The 16,726-nt window shown below is 43.6% G+C and overlaps 4 non-coding genes across 4 annotated transcripts; 1 reads left to right on the forward strand and 3 right to left on the reverse strand.

Annotated features, from left to right (window-relative positions):
• Positions 1-8,181: 8,181 nt before the first annotated feature.
• trnam-cau lies at positions 8,182-8,253 on the reverse strand. Its single transcript has one exon. It is a non-coding gene; the product is annotated as a tRNA-Met (tRNA).
• A 213-nt stretch (positions 8,254-8,466) lies between these two features.
• Positions 8,467-8,552, reverse strand: trnay-gua. Its single transcript is given in 2 exon segments — positions 8,467-8,502; positions 8,516-8,552. It is a non-coding gene; the product is annotated as a tRNA-Tyr (tRNA).
• A 1,399-nt stretch (positions 8,553-9,951) lies between these two features.
• trnam-cau lies at positions 9,952-10,023 on the forward strand. The gene has a single exon. It is a non-coding gene; the product is annotated as a tRNA-Met (tRNA).
• Positions 10,024-10,683: 660 nt separating this feature from the next.
• trnan-guu lies at positions 10,684-10,757 on the reverse strand. The gene has a single exon. It is a non-coding gene; the product is annotated as a tRNA-Asn (tRNA).
• Between the last annotated feature and the right edge of the window lie 5,969 nt (positions 10,758-16,726).

Genomic DNA, 16,726 nt, shown 5'->3' on the forward strand with positions numbered 1-16,726 from the left:
TGTATGTATATCTTTATTTATAAAGTGCTACTTATGTACGCAGCGCTGTACAGTAGAATACATTAATACAAACGGGGTTATTAAGATAATAATAGATAAATACAAAGTAAAACAATAAATACAGATAAATACAAGATACAGTTGCAATAAGTTAAGAGTCAAAGACACAAGAGGATGGAGGTCCCTGCCCCGTAGAGCTTACAATCTATATGGGAGGGTAAGAGACAAAGACACAAGAGGATGGAGGTCCCTGCCCCGTAGAGCTTACCATCTATATGGGAGGGTAAGAGTCAAAGACACAAGAGGATGGAGGTCCCTGCCCCGTAGAGCTTACAATCTATATGGGAGGGTAAGAGTCAAAGACACAAGAGGATGGAGGTCCCTGCCCCGTAGAGCTTACAATCTATATGGGAGGGTAAGAGTCAAAGACACAAGAGGATGGAGGTCCCTGCCCCGTAGAGCTTACAATCTATATGGGAGGGTAAGAGTCAAAGACAGAAGAGGATGGAGGTCCCTGCCCCGTAGAGCTTACAATCTATATGGGAGGGTAAGAGTCAAAGACAGAAGAGGATGGAGGTCCCTGCCCCGTAGAGCTTACAATCTATATGGGAGGGTAAGAGTCAAAGACACAAGAGGATGGAGGTCCCTGCCCCGTAGAGCTTACAATCTATATGGGAGTGTAAGAGTCAAAGACACAAGAGGATGGAGGTCCCTGCCCCATAGAGCTTACAATCTATATGGGAGGGTAAGAGTCAAAGACACAAGAGGATGGAGGTCCCTGCCCCGTAGAGCTTACAATCTATATGGGAGGGTAAGAGTCAAAGACACAAGAGGATGGAGGTCCCTGCCCCATAGAGCTTACAATCTATATGGGAGGGTAAGAGTCAAAGACACAAGAGGATGGAGGTCCCTGCCCCATAGAGCTTACAATCTATATGGGAGGGTAAGAGTCAAAGACAGAAGAGGATGGAGGTCCCTGCCCCGTAGAGCTTACAATCTATATGGGAGGGTAAGAGTCAAAGACACAAGAGGATGGAGGTCCCTGCCCCGTAGAGCTTACAATCTATATGGGAGGGTAAGAGTCAAAGACACAAGAGGATGGAGGTCCCTGCCCCATAGAGCTTACAATCTATATGGGAGGGTAAGAGTCAAAGACACAAGAGGATGGAGGTCCCTGCCCCGTAGAGCTTACAATCTATATGGGAGGGTAAGAGTCAAAGACACAAGAGGATGGAGGTCCCTGCCCCATAGAGCTTACAATCTATATGGGAGGGTAAGAGTCAAAGACACAAGAGGATGGAGGTCCCTGCCCCATAGAGCTTACAATCTATATGGGAGGGTAAGAGTTAAAGACACAAGAGGAAGGAGGTCCCTTCCCCGTAGAGCTTACAATCTATATGGGAGGGTAAGAGTCAAAGGCACAAGAGGATGGAGGTCCCTGCCCCGTAGAGCTTACAATCTATATGGGAGGGTAAGAGTCAAAGACACAAGAGGATGGAGGTCCCTGCCCCGTAGAGCTTACAATCTATATGGGAGGGTAAGAGTCAAAGACACAAGAGGATGGAGGTCCCTGCCCCATAGAGCTTACAATCTATATGGGAGGGTAAGAGTCAAAGACACAAGAGGATGGAGGTCCCTGCCCCGTAGAGCTTACAATCTATATGGGAGGGTAAGAGTCAAAGACACAAGAGGATGGAGGTCCCTGCCCCGTAGAGCTTACAATCTATATGGGAGGGTAAGAGTCAAAGACACAAGAGGAAGGAGGTCCCTGCCCCGTAGAGCTTACAATCTATATGGGAGGGTAAGAGTCAAAGACACAAGAGGATGGAGGTCCCTGCCCCGTAGAGCTTACAATCTATATGGGAGGGTAAGAGTCAAAGACACAAGAGGATGGAGGTCCCTGCCCCGTAGAGCTTACAATCTATATGGGAGGGTAAGAGTCAAAGACACAAGAGGATGGAAGTCCCTGCCCCGTAGAGCTTACAATCTATATGGGAGGGTAAGAGTCAAAGACACAAGAGGATGGAGGTCCCTGCCCCGTAGAGCTTACAATCTATATGGGAGGGTAAGAGTCAAAGACACAAGAGGATGGAGGTCCCTGCCCCGTAGAGCTTACAATCTATATGGGAGGGGTAACTAACAGACACAAATAGGCAAATATAAGTGCTGTAGGTCACAGTGGGTGACACTACAATATAAGTGCTACATAATATCCAGTCATTATATAAATCCATTATATAAATCCATATTTATTTCTAGAGTGTAAAGGGAAACTATACCCCCAAACAATGTAGGGCTCTATAGGAATATATTGCATAACAAGCTCATATGTAAAACCCTGCTTCATCTAAATAAACCATTTTCATAAATAATAATGCTAACTAGAGAGGTACATTTCCTGAAGAAAATGTGAGTGGTGCTTGCCGTGGCAAAATTCGTGCCCCAATATTACAATGTTTCCTTCAGTTTGGTTAATTGCCCCCTGCTGGGGCAATTAACCGCCCACCCTCTAGAAAAGTCATTGCACCCCATTCCCGAATAAGCCGCACGGTTTGACACCTCATTCATGGGTCTACGACAAACGGTGGTTAATTGCCCCCTGCTTGGGCAATTAACTGGCCACCCCTCAGAAAGGTCATAGCACCCCATTCCCGAATAAGCCGCACGGTTTGACACCTCATGCATGGGTCTACGACAAACGGTACGGGACTCAAAGTTGGTCTCAATGTTAAGTCTATGGGCGGATAATTGCCCCCTGCTGGGGCAATTAACCACCCACACCTCAGAAAAGTCATAGCATCCCATTCCCGAATAGGCCGCACGGTTTGACACCTCATTCATGGGTCTACGACAAACTAGTTATTTGCCAAAATCCCCATTATAAGTCAATGGGGCAAATTTGGGGACCTCTCTTGCCCCGGGGTAAAACTTATACCCTTTTGTGGGGTATCTTCTGACACAGGTTGCAAACCTCTTCAAATGTGGTAAATTTCACGTTTCGAAAAAATTCCCTCTCTGCGCTACAATCCGTCAAAGTTGGCCTCAATGTTAAGTCTATGGGATTTTTGGGCCAGTTAATTGCCCCCTGCAGGGGCAATTAACCGCCAACCCCTTAGAAAAGACATAGCACCCCATTCCCGAATAGGCCGCACGATTTGACACCTCACTCATGGGTCTATGACAAACGGTGCGGGACAAGTTCCGTGCCGAACTTTTGTACGGAAGAATAATAATAAGCCTGTGAGATAATAGAAGTGATGCTTTGCAAGCACCACTAATTATACTATATACTATATATACTAAATCATAAAAATAATAGCAAATGGTAAAAATAATCCCAGCATCCCATTGTTCATTAGTTAGCTTGTGTTCAGTCTGTTTCAGAATTTTTGGTTTTACTACATCTGAATAGTCCTGTTCTGTGTCCTGCTCTCCCCTGTCCCCTGGGGATTGGTTCATTCTCTCGTTAAGGCAGACGAGAAGGCATAGTATAATAATGAAAATAAATAAAGACAATGTCAGTCTCACTGAACTCCTGTTAGAATTTCACCTAAGGCAAATCTAGCAAAGTGAGGAATTTATGTGATAAGCTATACCTTTATTTACTGTTCTTATCTGTCGGGATTCGAACCCTGGACTTAGTGATAACCAGATAATGGAACCTTCTCTGACTCCACACAAGTTAATATAGGAACCAGTCACGCCCAGAGAGGGAATTATACAGAGTAGGGAAGGTGAGGAGAAGGAGTTTCACGGTCAGCGGGTAGAATATACTGAGAAGTTGACAAAAAAAGTTGACAAAAAGTTAAAAAATTTGCGAATCTTTCTAAAGATTCGCGAAACAGCGAAAATGTTGTGCGGGAAAAAAATTGTCCCCCGTGACTATTCTTTTGACGCCCGTTACTATTCTTTTGACGCACGACTATCCTTTTGACGCCCGCGACTATTCTAGCGACAATTTTTTGACACACAACTATTCTTTTCATGCCCGCGACAATTCTTTTGATACGCGACTATCCTTTTGACGACCGCAACTATTCTTGCGACAATTTTTGGATGCACGACTATTCTTTTGATGCCCAAAACAATTTTTTTGATGCGGGACTATCCTTTTGACGCCGTGACTATTCTTGCGACATTTTTTTGACACACAACTATTCTTTTGATGCCTGCGACTACCCTTTTGACGACTGCAACTATTCTTGCAACAATTTTTGGATGTGCGACTATTCTTTTGATGCCCGCAACTATTCTTTTTACCCCCACGACTATTGTTGCGACAATTTTTTGACACGCGACTATCCTTTTGATGCCCGCAACTATTCTTGTGACAATTTTTGGATGCGCGACTATTCTTTTGATGCCGTGACTATTCTTGCGACAATTTTTTGACACACGACTATTCTTTTGATGCCTGCGACAATTCTTTTGATGCGCGACTATCCTTTTGACGACCACAACTATTCTTGTGATAATTTTTGGATGCGCGACTATTCTTTTGATGCCCGCGACTATTCTTTTTACGCCCACGACTATAAAAAAATTGTCCCCCGCGACTATTCTTTTGACACACGACTATTCTTTTAATGCACGACTATCCTTTTGACGACCGTAACTATTCTTGCGATAATTTTTGGATGCGCGACTATTCTTTTGACGCCGTGACTATTCTTGCATCAATTTTTTGACACACGACTATTCTTTTGATGCCAGCAACTATTCTTTTGATGCACGACTATCCTTTTGATGACCGCAACTATTCTTGTGACAATTTTTGGATGCGCGACTATTCTTTTGATGCCTGCGACTATTCTTTTTACGCCCGCGACTATTGTTGCGACAATTTTTTGACACGTGACTATCCTTTTGACGTCCGCAACTATTCTTGCAACAATTTTTGGATGCGCGACTATTCTTGCGACAATTTTTTTGACACACGACTTTTCTTTTGATGCCTGTGACTATTCTTTTGATGCCAGCAACTATTCTTTTGATGCACGACTATCCTTTTGATGACCGCAACTATTCTTGCGATAATTTTTGGATGCGCGACTATTCTTTTGACTGTGTGACTATTCTTGCAAGAAATTTTTGACACACGAGTATTCTTTTGATGCGCGACTATCCTTTTGACGACCGCAACTATTCTTGCAACAATTTTTGGATGCACGACTATTCTTTTGATGTGCGACTTTTCTTGCGACAATTTTTGGATGTGCGGAAAATTTTTCCACAGCAAATTTTTTCATCCGTTTTGCAAAACAATCCGCCAATAGGACATGGAAATTCGCCACAAATCCATGCCTGGCAAAACATTTCACCCGTCACTATTTGGGATACCTTATAAACTTGTAGATATGCCCTTTAATCTGGGGGCAGTATCCAATAAACTCTGACCAGAGGCAGATTGGACCTGACCCTTCTCCCAACTTGAGCTACAAGCAGTTATTTCTCTTTAAGTGAGGGAATTTGGGTTGATCTGGTCTGCACTATGTTTCAAGGCATGAAGACCCATGGGCACCTCAAAGAGTATATAACTGATTGTGTTCATCAGCTTTATATTCATGAGGGGTAGGAGAGGGAGGCACATAGGAATAACCACTCCTGCCCCATAGCTTCCTCATCATTTACACTTGCAAATTAAAGGACATTTAACCACCCCACACACACAAATTGTTGTACTTGGTGACCAGCTTCTTTGAAATATGTAATCACTTGGGGTTCCTTCTCCTCCTCCTAACCTACTTGGCCCCTTCCCTTAGGAGTTGACTTTGGCTCTTGGCTACTGAGCATGCTCTGTTCTTCTTAACTTAGGTTACTAAACACTCCCTCCAGTCTAACATCCAATGAAGAGAAAACTGCTGGTTTCCATAGAGACTCTGGGCACTATGCTAGAGAAACATGTTTTTGTGGGAGAGGGAAAATGGTGGCCAGATGAAAGCTGCTGTTTGTTTTAGGAAAATATGATGGTGCTGGAGAATAGAAGAGATATCTGCAATATGAATGGTGTGGTTTGGGTGGTGGAGATGTGCCCAACTTATATACATGGTAGGAAAATGTAGGGTTTACATTTCCTTTAGAGTAGCAGGGGATGCAGGCCACAACAGACTCTATGACAGGAAGTAAGGAGAGGGCTTATCTACCCCCCGATGGTGGGGAGAATAATAATTACAACAAGTCAAGTTGTTGGTATACTAGGGTTCCCATCAATCCAAGTTTTTCAGGTACAGGCCTTGTTTGAGGGCTTTGGTCCTCATGGAAAAATGGTCCCTGGATATGTCCCAGTGTTGCAAACATAATGCATTTGTAGGAGTAATATACTCAGGCTGGGTCTGGATATGTGTATAGTCAGTAGGCACAGGAGAGAGCAGAAGCCCTTCTTTGCCTTAACTAGTTGATGTTTAACCTCTCAAGGTGTGATATATTTTTATATTTTTTTATTGTACATAAAACTGGCTTTGTGAGGGCTAATATCCATTCCAACAATTCCTGCTCTGTGCCATTGTAGGTGTCTGTTTTTGACATTCAGGGAAATTTCAACCTGCACCCTCTGTAGCTCTTCCCAGGAATATGTTATATGGATGGATTTGATCATATTCTGTAAGGAGCTCTGCCCGGTCCGGCGCATTCTCTTACCTTAAGTCGCACAGGCCGGCAGACACGCTCCTGTACTGACCCGCGCTTCTGGGTATGCACCAGGACATGTGCTGTTGCACACATGGAAGTTTTAGGCGCCATTTTGGTATGGGTTTTCTTGTATACTTCCTTTCCCTCACTTCCTTTATTGTTTTGGCTCCAAAACTGCCTAATAAAACCCTTTCTCTCAGTCCCTCGCTGCCCAAGCTGGCTTCTGGTTGTATCAGTTCCTGCTCAAGTCTGTTTTGATTGATTCCTGGTTTTCGACTTCGGCCTGTTTCCGGTTTACGTTTATTGCTCCTTGACTCAACCTTTTGCCTGTTTCCTGACTACGCACCTGCCTTGTCCTTGTCTGTACCTCAAATTTTATTAGGTGCTCATTCTTGGAAAACAATGATGTGTTTTGGTTTCACTTAATGGAGAAGGAAAGTCATTTTGGCATTTTACTGCCAATAGATCTGCCACATTAGTGCCACCGAGAACATAATATTTATTCTGCAGAAACCATTACCATACGTGAGTAAACAGTTTTAGAAAGTTTCTCGGTTTGCTTAAGATAGCAGCTGCCATTTTAAGTAGCTTCCTTCCTGCAGTCTAGCCGTTATAGCTCACACATTCCTAAGGGATGGGGAGAGAGTTCTTAGCAATCTGGTGGGAGCAGAGATGGGAGAGAGGAGAGAGCTGCGCAGACTCTGGCCCCGGGAATTAACAATGTTTTTGAGAGAGGAAGTCAGACACTGGAACATCATGTTTACAAAAAAGAGACAAGAAATACTGTGTTTCTTTTGATAGAGGACTCAGTGCAGCATTACTGTAAGTGCTCATGGCTTTAGACATTTCTGATAATGCTTAGTTTTTAACTTTTCTTCTCCTTTAAACTGGTGAAATAGAAAAAATGAGATTAACTTCCCCTTAAAAATGTGTGAAATAGAAAAATGAGAGGATTAATTTATCATGAAGATTGGTGGAACTGAAAACTATGAGGGGATTAATTTCTCATTGAAAGTCAAGAACAGGTTTATGGGACTGAACAGTACTTGATAGATCAAACCTGCTGATTTTTTTTGACAAAAAAAGTTAACTAAACATAAATAAATCATGAATTATGGGAGATCAAATATTTTTTAGGGGACAATAATAAAAAAATCAAGTTCTGGCAAAAACCCATTTGTAAGTCTTGAAGTTTTGAGGCCCAGTTTTTCAATTTTGTCAAATCGCTCTGCAAAGCGGCACATCCTGCATGGAACTTATAGTTTTGCACATTTTAGTGTCATCAGCAAAAATAGAAACAGTACTGTCTATGCCCCCCTCCAGGTCATTAATAAACAAGTTAAAAAGCAAAGAACCAAGGACTGACCCCTGCGGTACCCACTAACCACACTGGTACATTAATTTTCTTTGCGCTGAGATTCAATGTCGCCTAGAAATCAAGCGGCCTGCCACCATTCATCCTCAAAATCATTTGACTGAAACCCTCCTTTAATGGCTCTAGAGAGTGGATTGAAAGCCAGATTCTAGGCTGGTTTGCTGCCTGCCAAAAAGGGATAGCAGAGGATGGTTTCGATCCATCGACCTCTGGGTTATGGGCCCAGCACGCTTCCGCTGCGCCACTCTGCTACTTGCCGGACCCTGGCGAGAGGTTTCTTCTAAAAACAAAGTTGTTCAGAGGAATAGTGTCGGGGTAAACCGCATATTTTTCATTCAAAATGCATCGGTCAACAAGGCTGCTCCAACAGGATTCTGCTCTGAAATCTATTTTCTAAAAGAGCGAATTTGGCAAGTTGTTGGGATATCACCCCACTGGCTTGCAGGGAAAACAGCTGGAAAATGTCCTTCGAGCCGGAATCGAACCAGCGACCTAAGGATTGCTTGATTAGACCTACAGTCCTCCGCTCTACCAGCTGAGCTATCGAAGGCCGGCGGACCCGTACCTATCCGTGTCTTGTTAAAGGGATGGGGTGGATGGACTTCAAAGAGGCAACTTTGGAGAGACTGAAGACATAAAGGGTACTGCTCCCAGGTCTTGCTAAGTAGGGCTCTGTCAGAAAGAAGTTCTGCCTCTTCACTTGCTTTCAGGAATGACTTTGTTTCGCAAGGGCAAGCTGTCCTTCTGACCTGCCTACATTCCTGGGGGTTATTGGCGTTAATAAACTCTGCGGTACAGAGTCTTGTCACCCTAGTTTGCCTATACACGCACGCCCTTTCATGATGGTCTTGTAGGCACAAAATATCAATTTTTGCTTCTCTTGCCCAATTTAGAACCATTTTGCATTTTAATGCACTGTTAAGACCTTTAGCATTTATAGAGACTTAGGGGCACATCTAATTAAATTAGTTTTTTTTTCTAGCCATGAAAGTTGTATGAACTCGACATGGTATCAATTTAAATCAAACTCGATCATTGCTGTATTTATAAAATGTCACGATAATGCTTTAATCATTCATACGAAAATTTCGAGTTTAGATTAGAAAAAAATTTGAAGTTTAAATGGACATTTGCTTTCATGAATCCTTTTTATTTTTCACAAACAGGAATTGCTCCAGCAGCCATTTTAAGAGAATTGCCACTTATTTTTGGAAAACAATAATTTGTTTCAGTTTCAGTTGAAACTGGGTGAAACTGAAAATAATGATGAGATTAACTTTCACATGAAAGGTGTGAAATAGGAAACAATTAGGAGATTAAGTTCCCCTTTGAAGCTGGGTGGAACTAAAATTAATTAGGTGATTAACTTGTCCTTGATGGACACTGACTATCTTATTCCTCTAGACTTTTTCATTTCACAAAAGCAGAAGAGGAAAGACATCCCTGGACCACTAACCTTTTGGTAAACAGCTGAACACGCTAACCGATTGCACCACAGAAACCATGCCTGCCCTTGCAAGCCAGGGGGTGATATCCCAACAACTTGCTAAATTGGCTCTTTTAGAAAATGGATTTCAGGGCAGAATCCTGTTGGAGCAGCCTTGTTGACCGATGCATTTTGAATGAAAAATATGCGGTTTACCCCGACAGTATTCCTATGAACAACTTTGTTTTTAGAAGGAACACATTGACAGGCAAAAAGCATTGTGATTATGAGTAAACTAATGAGGAGTCCTCTCGCCAGCATCTGACCAGAAGCAGAGTGGCGCAGCGGAAGCGTGCTGGGCCCATAACCCAGAGGTCGATGGATCGAAACCATCCTCTGCTATCCCTTTTTGGCAGGCAGCAAACCAGCCTAGAATCTGGCTTTCAATCCACTGTCTAGAGCCATTAAAGGAGGGTTTCAGTCAAATGATTTTGAGGCTGAATGGTGACAGCACCCAGGGCGTAGCAGAGTGGCGCAGCGGAAGCGTGCTGGGCCCATAACCCAGAGGTCGATGGATCGAAACCATCCTCTGCTAGTCCTTTTTAGGCAGGCAGCAAAACAACCTAGAATCTGGCTTTCAATCCACTGTCTAGAGTAATTAAAGGAGGGTTTCAGTCAAATGATTTTGAGGATGAATGGTGGCAGGCCGCTTGATTTCTAGGCGACGTTGAATCTCAGTGCAAAGGAAATGAATGAGAAGAAAGGGATGAGCTTGCGTGCGCTTCTTTTGATAGGGTGCCGCCATCAGAGCAGGGGTTGTGATAGATTCACGCTACAGCACAGCAGGCACCGTGTATACAATTGGCAGGTGGCGCACAAAGCTCACACTTAATCCTCCTTGTATTGCTGGAGCCTTTGTTTCCACCGAGCCAGTAGAGCAAAATGACACCTGAAATGCGCCAACCAATTACAAGACAGTGACAAAGCTGGCCACGAGGCAAAGCAGCCTGCAGGCGCTGCCGCAACCATATGGAGATGCCAATGTTTTTCATCGGCAGACTTTAGTGCCTAGTCTAGTTATAAAGATATATAGCTGACTCCCCCGTCTCCAAAGGCAGCCAGCAAAGAGCAGTAAGATTCAGCTTTGCTACATGCCAGCAGGCTTTGCCATATGCTCCGGCAACAGAAGGCCAGGCGCCATTTATTCTTGCGTCGCTAGACTTTATCTTTCCACAGAAGCAGAAGAGGAGAGAAACACCCCTGGGTGGGCTTGAACCACCAACCTTTCGGTTAACAGCCGAACAAGCTAACCAATTGCGCCACAGAGACCACGCCTGCCCTGCCAAGCATGTGTCGCCTTAACCCTATGGAAAGGCCAGTGTTTTCCCTCTGCAGGTATTGACCTGGCGCAAGCATACAACAATGTATTATGACCAAAGATTGCCGCTACAAATGAGGCATCTAACCGTATCTCGGTAGGATCGGCTGGGTAGGTGCAGAGGGTGCTCCATTTAAGGGACAAGAAAATGAGTGGGCTACCTCTGAGTTCTCCCTCTATATTTCAAATCTACAGTGACTGCAAACGTTATTCGGAGGAAATATTGTGCACTGAAATCTGTGACGGTGGGTTAAAGTCCTTTGAAAGCGGACTGGTTCTTTAAGAAGGAGAGGCTAAGAAGCGTTTACGGCATTCCCGAGATGGCTCGCTAGACAGAATGTGACTGAAGCGTTACACGCACATAAAAACATTGGCTGCCCCCCTAAAGGCCCCGCGGCCCCCGTGGCTGTTTGAATTTCTTTCCTGTACATGTTAACCCACCATTTGAGTTTAGTTGTCTTGGGCAAATAAACAAGTTAAGTTCTGTATTACCGCAAATAACCTCCTGGTTCCCATTCTTTTAATCACTTTACACACAGCCGAAGTGAGTTGTAGTTTTACTACACCCCTTGGATATTTCCATATAGTGAAAACCCATCTTGAATGTTAGAGTCTGGTCTGTACATACAGCCAAATGGGGGTTACAGAGGGTAAGAAGAATTACTTCCACTGATAAACTATATTAATATGAGGCATCCAAAATGATGGGGAAAAGGTTATAGGAAAGAGGAATTGGTAATTGTTTGTGGTGAATTAGGTACGTTGCCAAGGAAAGTGGTTTTACAGTAGAGGAAAAAATGGAATATACAAAGAGTTCCTTTTGTTTCCACATATGACATTAATTCATTAAAAGTATTATCTTGAAGTATTGGGGAATGCATGAAAATGACCCAAAAATTGGTAAATTATTTTTTTCCCCACCAAACTTTTCTTATAAACGGGGGGAAAAAATATTGAGAGTTAAATTAAGAAGAAACAGTCTTGCACCCACTTTATTAAGGCTACTTCTGGCACATACCCATGTCATAACTGTGATCACTACATCATCAAATATTCTCAAATATTCTTCATTGACCTCTTGCATTAAATTCATTCTGGGGTATTTTGCACATTGAATGTATGTATTTTTCCTTTACATGAATTTTAGGTAGTGGCCTATTGGGCTTTAATAATATGGTCACTGGTTGTTGGACAATGGACACTTTATGGACTATCTACTGAATATTTAGAATTATCATTATTCATGTGTGGGTGGGTACTAAGGGTATTTAACCACTGTGGTTGCACTTGGTTGCATCACCTGACGAAGGAATATGCCCCCGAAATGTTGTGTGGTTGTTTGACGCAATAAACACAAGAGGCTTGTCCCCCACTTGGATCACTGTGTGCTAGTACCTATAGATGAAGCCACTTGGATTTGTGAGTTAAATACATCATGACTCGAGATAAACTGAAGAAACTGTCATGTAAATATAAACTGTCAGATCATGTAAATTAATTTAGCACATTTAACCTGCAAAATATCAAATTCCTGTGTTAGGGTAAAGGCACACTAAGCTAATACAGGTATGGGATCCATTATCCGGAAACCAGAAATCCGGAAAGCATGTCTCCTATAGACTCCATTTTAATCAAATAATTTAAATTGATTTCCTTTTTCTCTGTAAAAATAAGACAGTGCTTTGTATTTGATCCCAACTAAGATATAATTACCCCTTATTGGGGGCAGAACAGCCCTATTGGGTTTATTTAATGGTTAAATGATTCCCTTTTCTCTGTAATAATAAAACAGTACCTGTACTTGATCCCAACTAAGATATAATTACCCCTTATTGGGGCAGAACAGCCCTATTGGGTTTATTTCATGGTTAAATGATTCCCTTTCTCTGTAATAATAAAACAGTACCTGTACTTGATCCCAACTAAGATATAATTACCCCTTATTGGGGCAGAACAGCCCTATTGGGTTTATTTAATGGTTAAATGATTCCCTTTTCTCTGTAATAATAAAACAGTACCTGTACTTGATCCCAACTAAGATATAATTACCCCTTATTGGGGCAGAACAGCCCTATTGGGTTTATTTAATGGTTAAATGATTCCCTTTTCTCTGTAATAATAAAACAGTACCTGTACTTGATCCCAACTAAGATATAATTACCCCTTATTGGGGGCAGAACAGCCCTATTGGGTTTATTTAATGGTTAAATGATTCCCTTTTCTCTGTAATAATAAAACAGTACCTGTACTTGATCCCAACTAAGATATAATTACCCCTTATTGGGGGCAGAACAGCCCTATTGGGTTTATTTCATGGTTAAATGATTCCCTTTTCTCTGTAATAATAAAACAGTACCTGTACTTGATCCCAACTAAGATATATATACATAAAAACAGCATTGCACTTAACAGGAACTGTCAAAAGCAAATTATTGGATTCATTGCAAACAAAAATGTACATATTTTTATCTTAAATAAATGACTTTTGACAGTTCCTGCTGAGTTTTGTGTTCCTGTAATTCTTTGCCTCACTGCACCCATTCAAGCTGATACACTTATACACATCAAAATGTGAGATTAGAGTTTACCACAGAATAATTCACCCACTTTCTATTAATTGGTACATTTTTCTGTGGTGGGCATTTGTTTAAGTTAGGTTACCAAAAAAATGTCTAGTAGAATTATTATTAGGCATAACTGGGCCCTGCAGCATTGCCAAAGGCAATATTTAATTAATCTAAATTCCAGACAACTTCGGCATTTATATAGTGCATTATTATTGTTTATTATTATTTTATTATTTTCAATTATGTGATGAGTCACTACCTGCTGACTCTAGCCCCGCCCATCTTTGTATTATTTCAGGCACTAAAAAGGAATATGAAACCAGTTTCACTTCAGCACTTCCTGTCACTTCCTAATCCAAAGCAAAGAATGTCAAGGGAGCTGATAAAACAAATGATCAGACCACTGAAAAGGCCCCTGATAATGAGCTGCTCAAAGGCTGTTGCTTAGACAAGAGGGAGGTTTGTTGTTTTGTTTAAAGGTTTTTTCATGTTTATAAAATAAAGCTGGCCATACGTGGTCTGATTTCAGCCAATTTGAGTATTTCAGATGGAGCAGTTTATCTGCTCGTGTATGGGCACCACCCGACGGGTCTACTTGACCAACATCTGGCCTAAAATTGGTCAGATCTCAATCAGGCAGGTTTGGTTTTCCTGTAGGATTGGGGATCACATTGGCAAGTTAAAGAGGTCCTCAGTCCCACCTCCCATATACTCACCATTTTAATTTGGTTGCTTGGTCCTAGGGCCAAGCAATCGAATTTGCCCAATATCACCCACCTTACATGGGCATATCGGAAGATCCTCTCATTTGGGGACCTTACAAAATGAGTGGATCTTAAAGAATAAGTAAACCTTTTTTTTCCTATCAGTAAAATTACTCTAAACAGCCTCCAGAATTACCTACCTTTGTCCCAGCATTCTCTCTGACCTGGCTCCTCAGTTGGAAGTTGATCATTTCCTTTGCTTCCTTGTGCAGAGTGAAGCCCCGCCCCCACTTCCTGTTCAGGTATCTCATTACTTCAACTACTGTAGTTGAAGTGGAGAGCCTTCTGAGCATGCCTGGAGGCAGCAGGAGCCAGTCTGTGCATTAGCAGGGTTTTTTTTTTTTGAGAGACCTGAACAGGAAGTGGGGGCGGGGCTACAATGATCAACTTCTAACTGAGGAGCCAGGTCAGAGAGAATTCTGGGACAAAGATAGGTAATTCTGGAGGCTGTTTAAAGTAATTTTACTGATTAGTGATTGGCGAAATGTTTCGCCAGGCATGGATTTGCGGCGAATTTCTGCGTTTCGCCATTGGCGGATTGTTTTGCGAAACGGATGAAAAAATTTGCCGCGGAAAAATTCGCAGCACGTCCAAAAAAAAAAGCTAATATCAGTATTAGGGCTGATTCTTAGCCTGTGCATTTCTGCCCCTGTGTGGTATTAGTCTAATGGTATAAAAGTACAAAAAAAATGTGGATTTTTAAAAAATTATAACCATAGGCAGAATGTAATTTCAACACAAATCCTATTTATTGTGTTCATTTGTGTTCATTTTTAGCAAATGTGTTTCTAGGGTTGCCATCTGACTGCCCCACGGGGAGGCAGGGTATGGCATCACTGTGCCATCACCGGGGCTATGATGCGGCGATCGGTGATTGGCCAATCATCGTGTCAACATCGAAAATCCTGCCCTGTTTTTCAAATTGGAAAAACTGGGCAGGTAGTTTTGACCCAGACAGCCCTACCGAAAACCAGACTGTCAGGGTCCAAACTGGACAGGTGGCAATCCTATATACCAGGGGTCCCCCAGTGGCGGGCTGTGAGCTGTTTTGTACTGGGCCACCTCTGATCCCGGCTGTGGTGTCACGTCCATGACGTCACGAGAGAAGAGCAAGAAAGGCGCAAATGAACACGACGCACATGCAACGATGCAAATAAACTTGCTTACCTCTGTGACATATTCAACCTGCTCAACGAGCTCAATCTGTCATTTCAAGGGAGAATGACATCTGTATTCAAGTCAGCAGATAGAGTGGCTGCATTCAAAGCCAAGCTGGAATCATGGGAAGCCGAGTGAACACTGGGATTTGTGACATGTTTCAAACATTAGCAGGGATTTTGGAAGAGACTGAGCCTGTGCCTTCATTCTCCCAGTTGGTGCAGGATCACCTATCTCAGCTTTCAAAACTGTTTGAGCATTACTAACCAACCTCAAGGTCAAAAGGGATTCTGGGAACAGATTCCTTAAGGCCAGGGTCGGACTGGGCCGCCGGGACACCGGGAAAATACCCAGTGGGCCCCAGCGGCCCAGACCCGACCCTATTGCTGCTTTCTCTGGCCTACAATGTCCTCCCCTGATGCATTTCACATACGTCGGACAAGGGCCCCTGCGGGGGGGGTTTATGGGTGTGCAGCGAAGGGCCCCTGCGGGGGGTTAGGGGTGCGCAGTGAAGGGCCCCTGCGGGGGGTTTAGAGGTGCGCAGCGAAGGGCCCCTGCGGGGGAGGTTTATGGGTGCGCAGTGAAGGGCACCTGCGGGGGGGTTTAGGGGTGTGCAGCGAAGGGCCCCTGCAGGGGGGTTTAGGGGTGCACAGCAAAAGGGCCCCTGTGGGGGGGTTTAGGGGTGTGCAGAAAAGAGCCCCTGTGGGGGAGTTTAGGGGTGCGCAGTGAAGGGCCCCTGTGGAGGGGTTAGGGGTGTGCAGCGAAAGGGCCCCTGCAGGGGGGTTTAGGGGTGCGCAGTGAAGGGCCCCTGCGGGGGATGCAGCCAGAGGAGGCACCTTGGGGGGTGCGGGGCCCCTGTGGCTGCAGCCCCAGTGGGCCCTGCACCCCCCAGTCCGACCCTGCTTAAGGCACTTAGGAAAATCCCATTTGCATGGGTTTATCCTATAGGCTAAAGCTCACCCACTGGGGTTTTTAAAGCTGAAGCCAGGAAAATATCTGATCAGATTCCCAACTACAGACCGGTTTGGCCCTTCTTGGGGTTCAAAAGACCCCCGGACTGAGAAGGAATGGATCTGCAAGCCAATTGTGTGACAATTGTGAATCGACTTTGTCTGTGTTAGAAGAGGATCAACTGCTTGACGCTGCAAATGATGGCAGTCTTAAAAGTATGTTTGAGACAACTTCAAATCTCCATATGTTCTGGAGTAGAGTCAACGTGGAAAATCCTGAGATTGCCACAAAAGCACTGAAAACCCTACTTCTGTTTCCAACATCCAATCTTTGTGAAGCTGGGTTTTCTGCAGTGACAGCAACCAAAACGAGATTACGGAGTAGACAGAACATAAGGAACACACTTCGGGTGTCGCTGACCCCAAGATGGGACCGCCAAGTTGCTGAGAAACAAGCTCAGGTCTCCCACTGATTCTATAT

This window comes from Xenopus tropicalis, chromosome 8, assembly GCF_000004195.4.
Source record: "Xenopus tropicalis strain Nigerian chromosome 8, UCB_Xtro_10.0, whole genome shotgun sequence".
Classification (NCBI taxonomy): Eukaryota; Metazoa; Chordata; class Amphibia; order Anura; family Pipidae; genus Xenopus; species Xenopus tropicalis.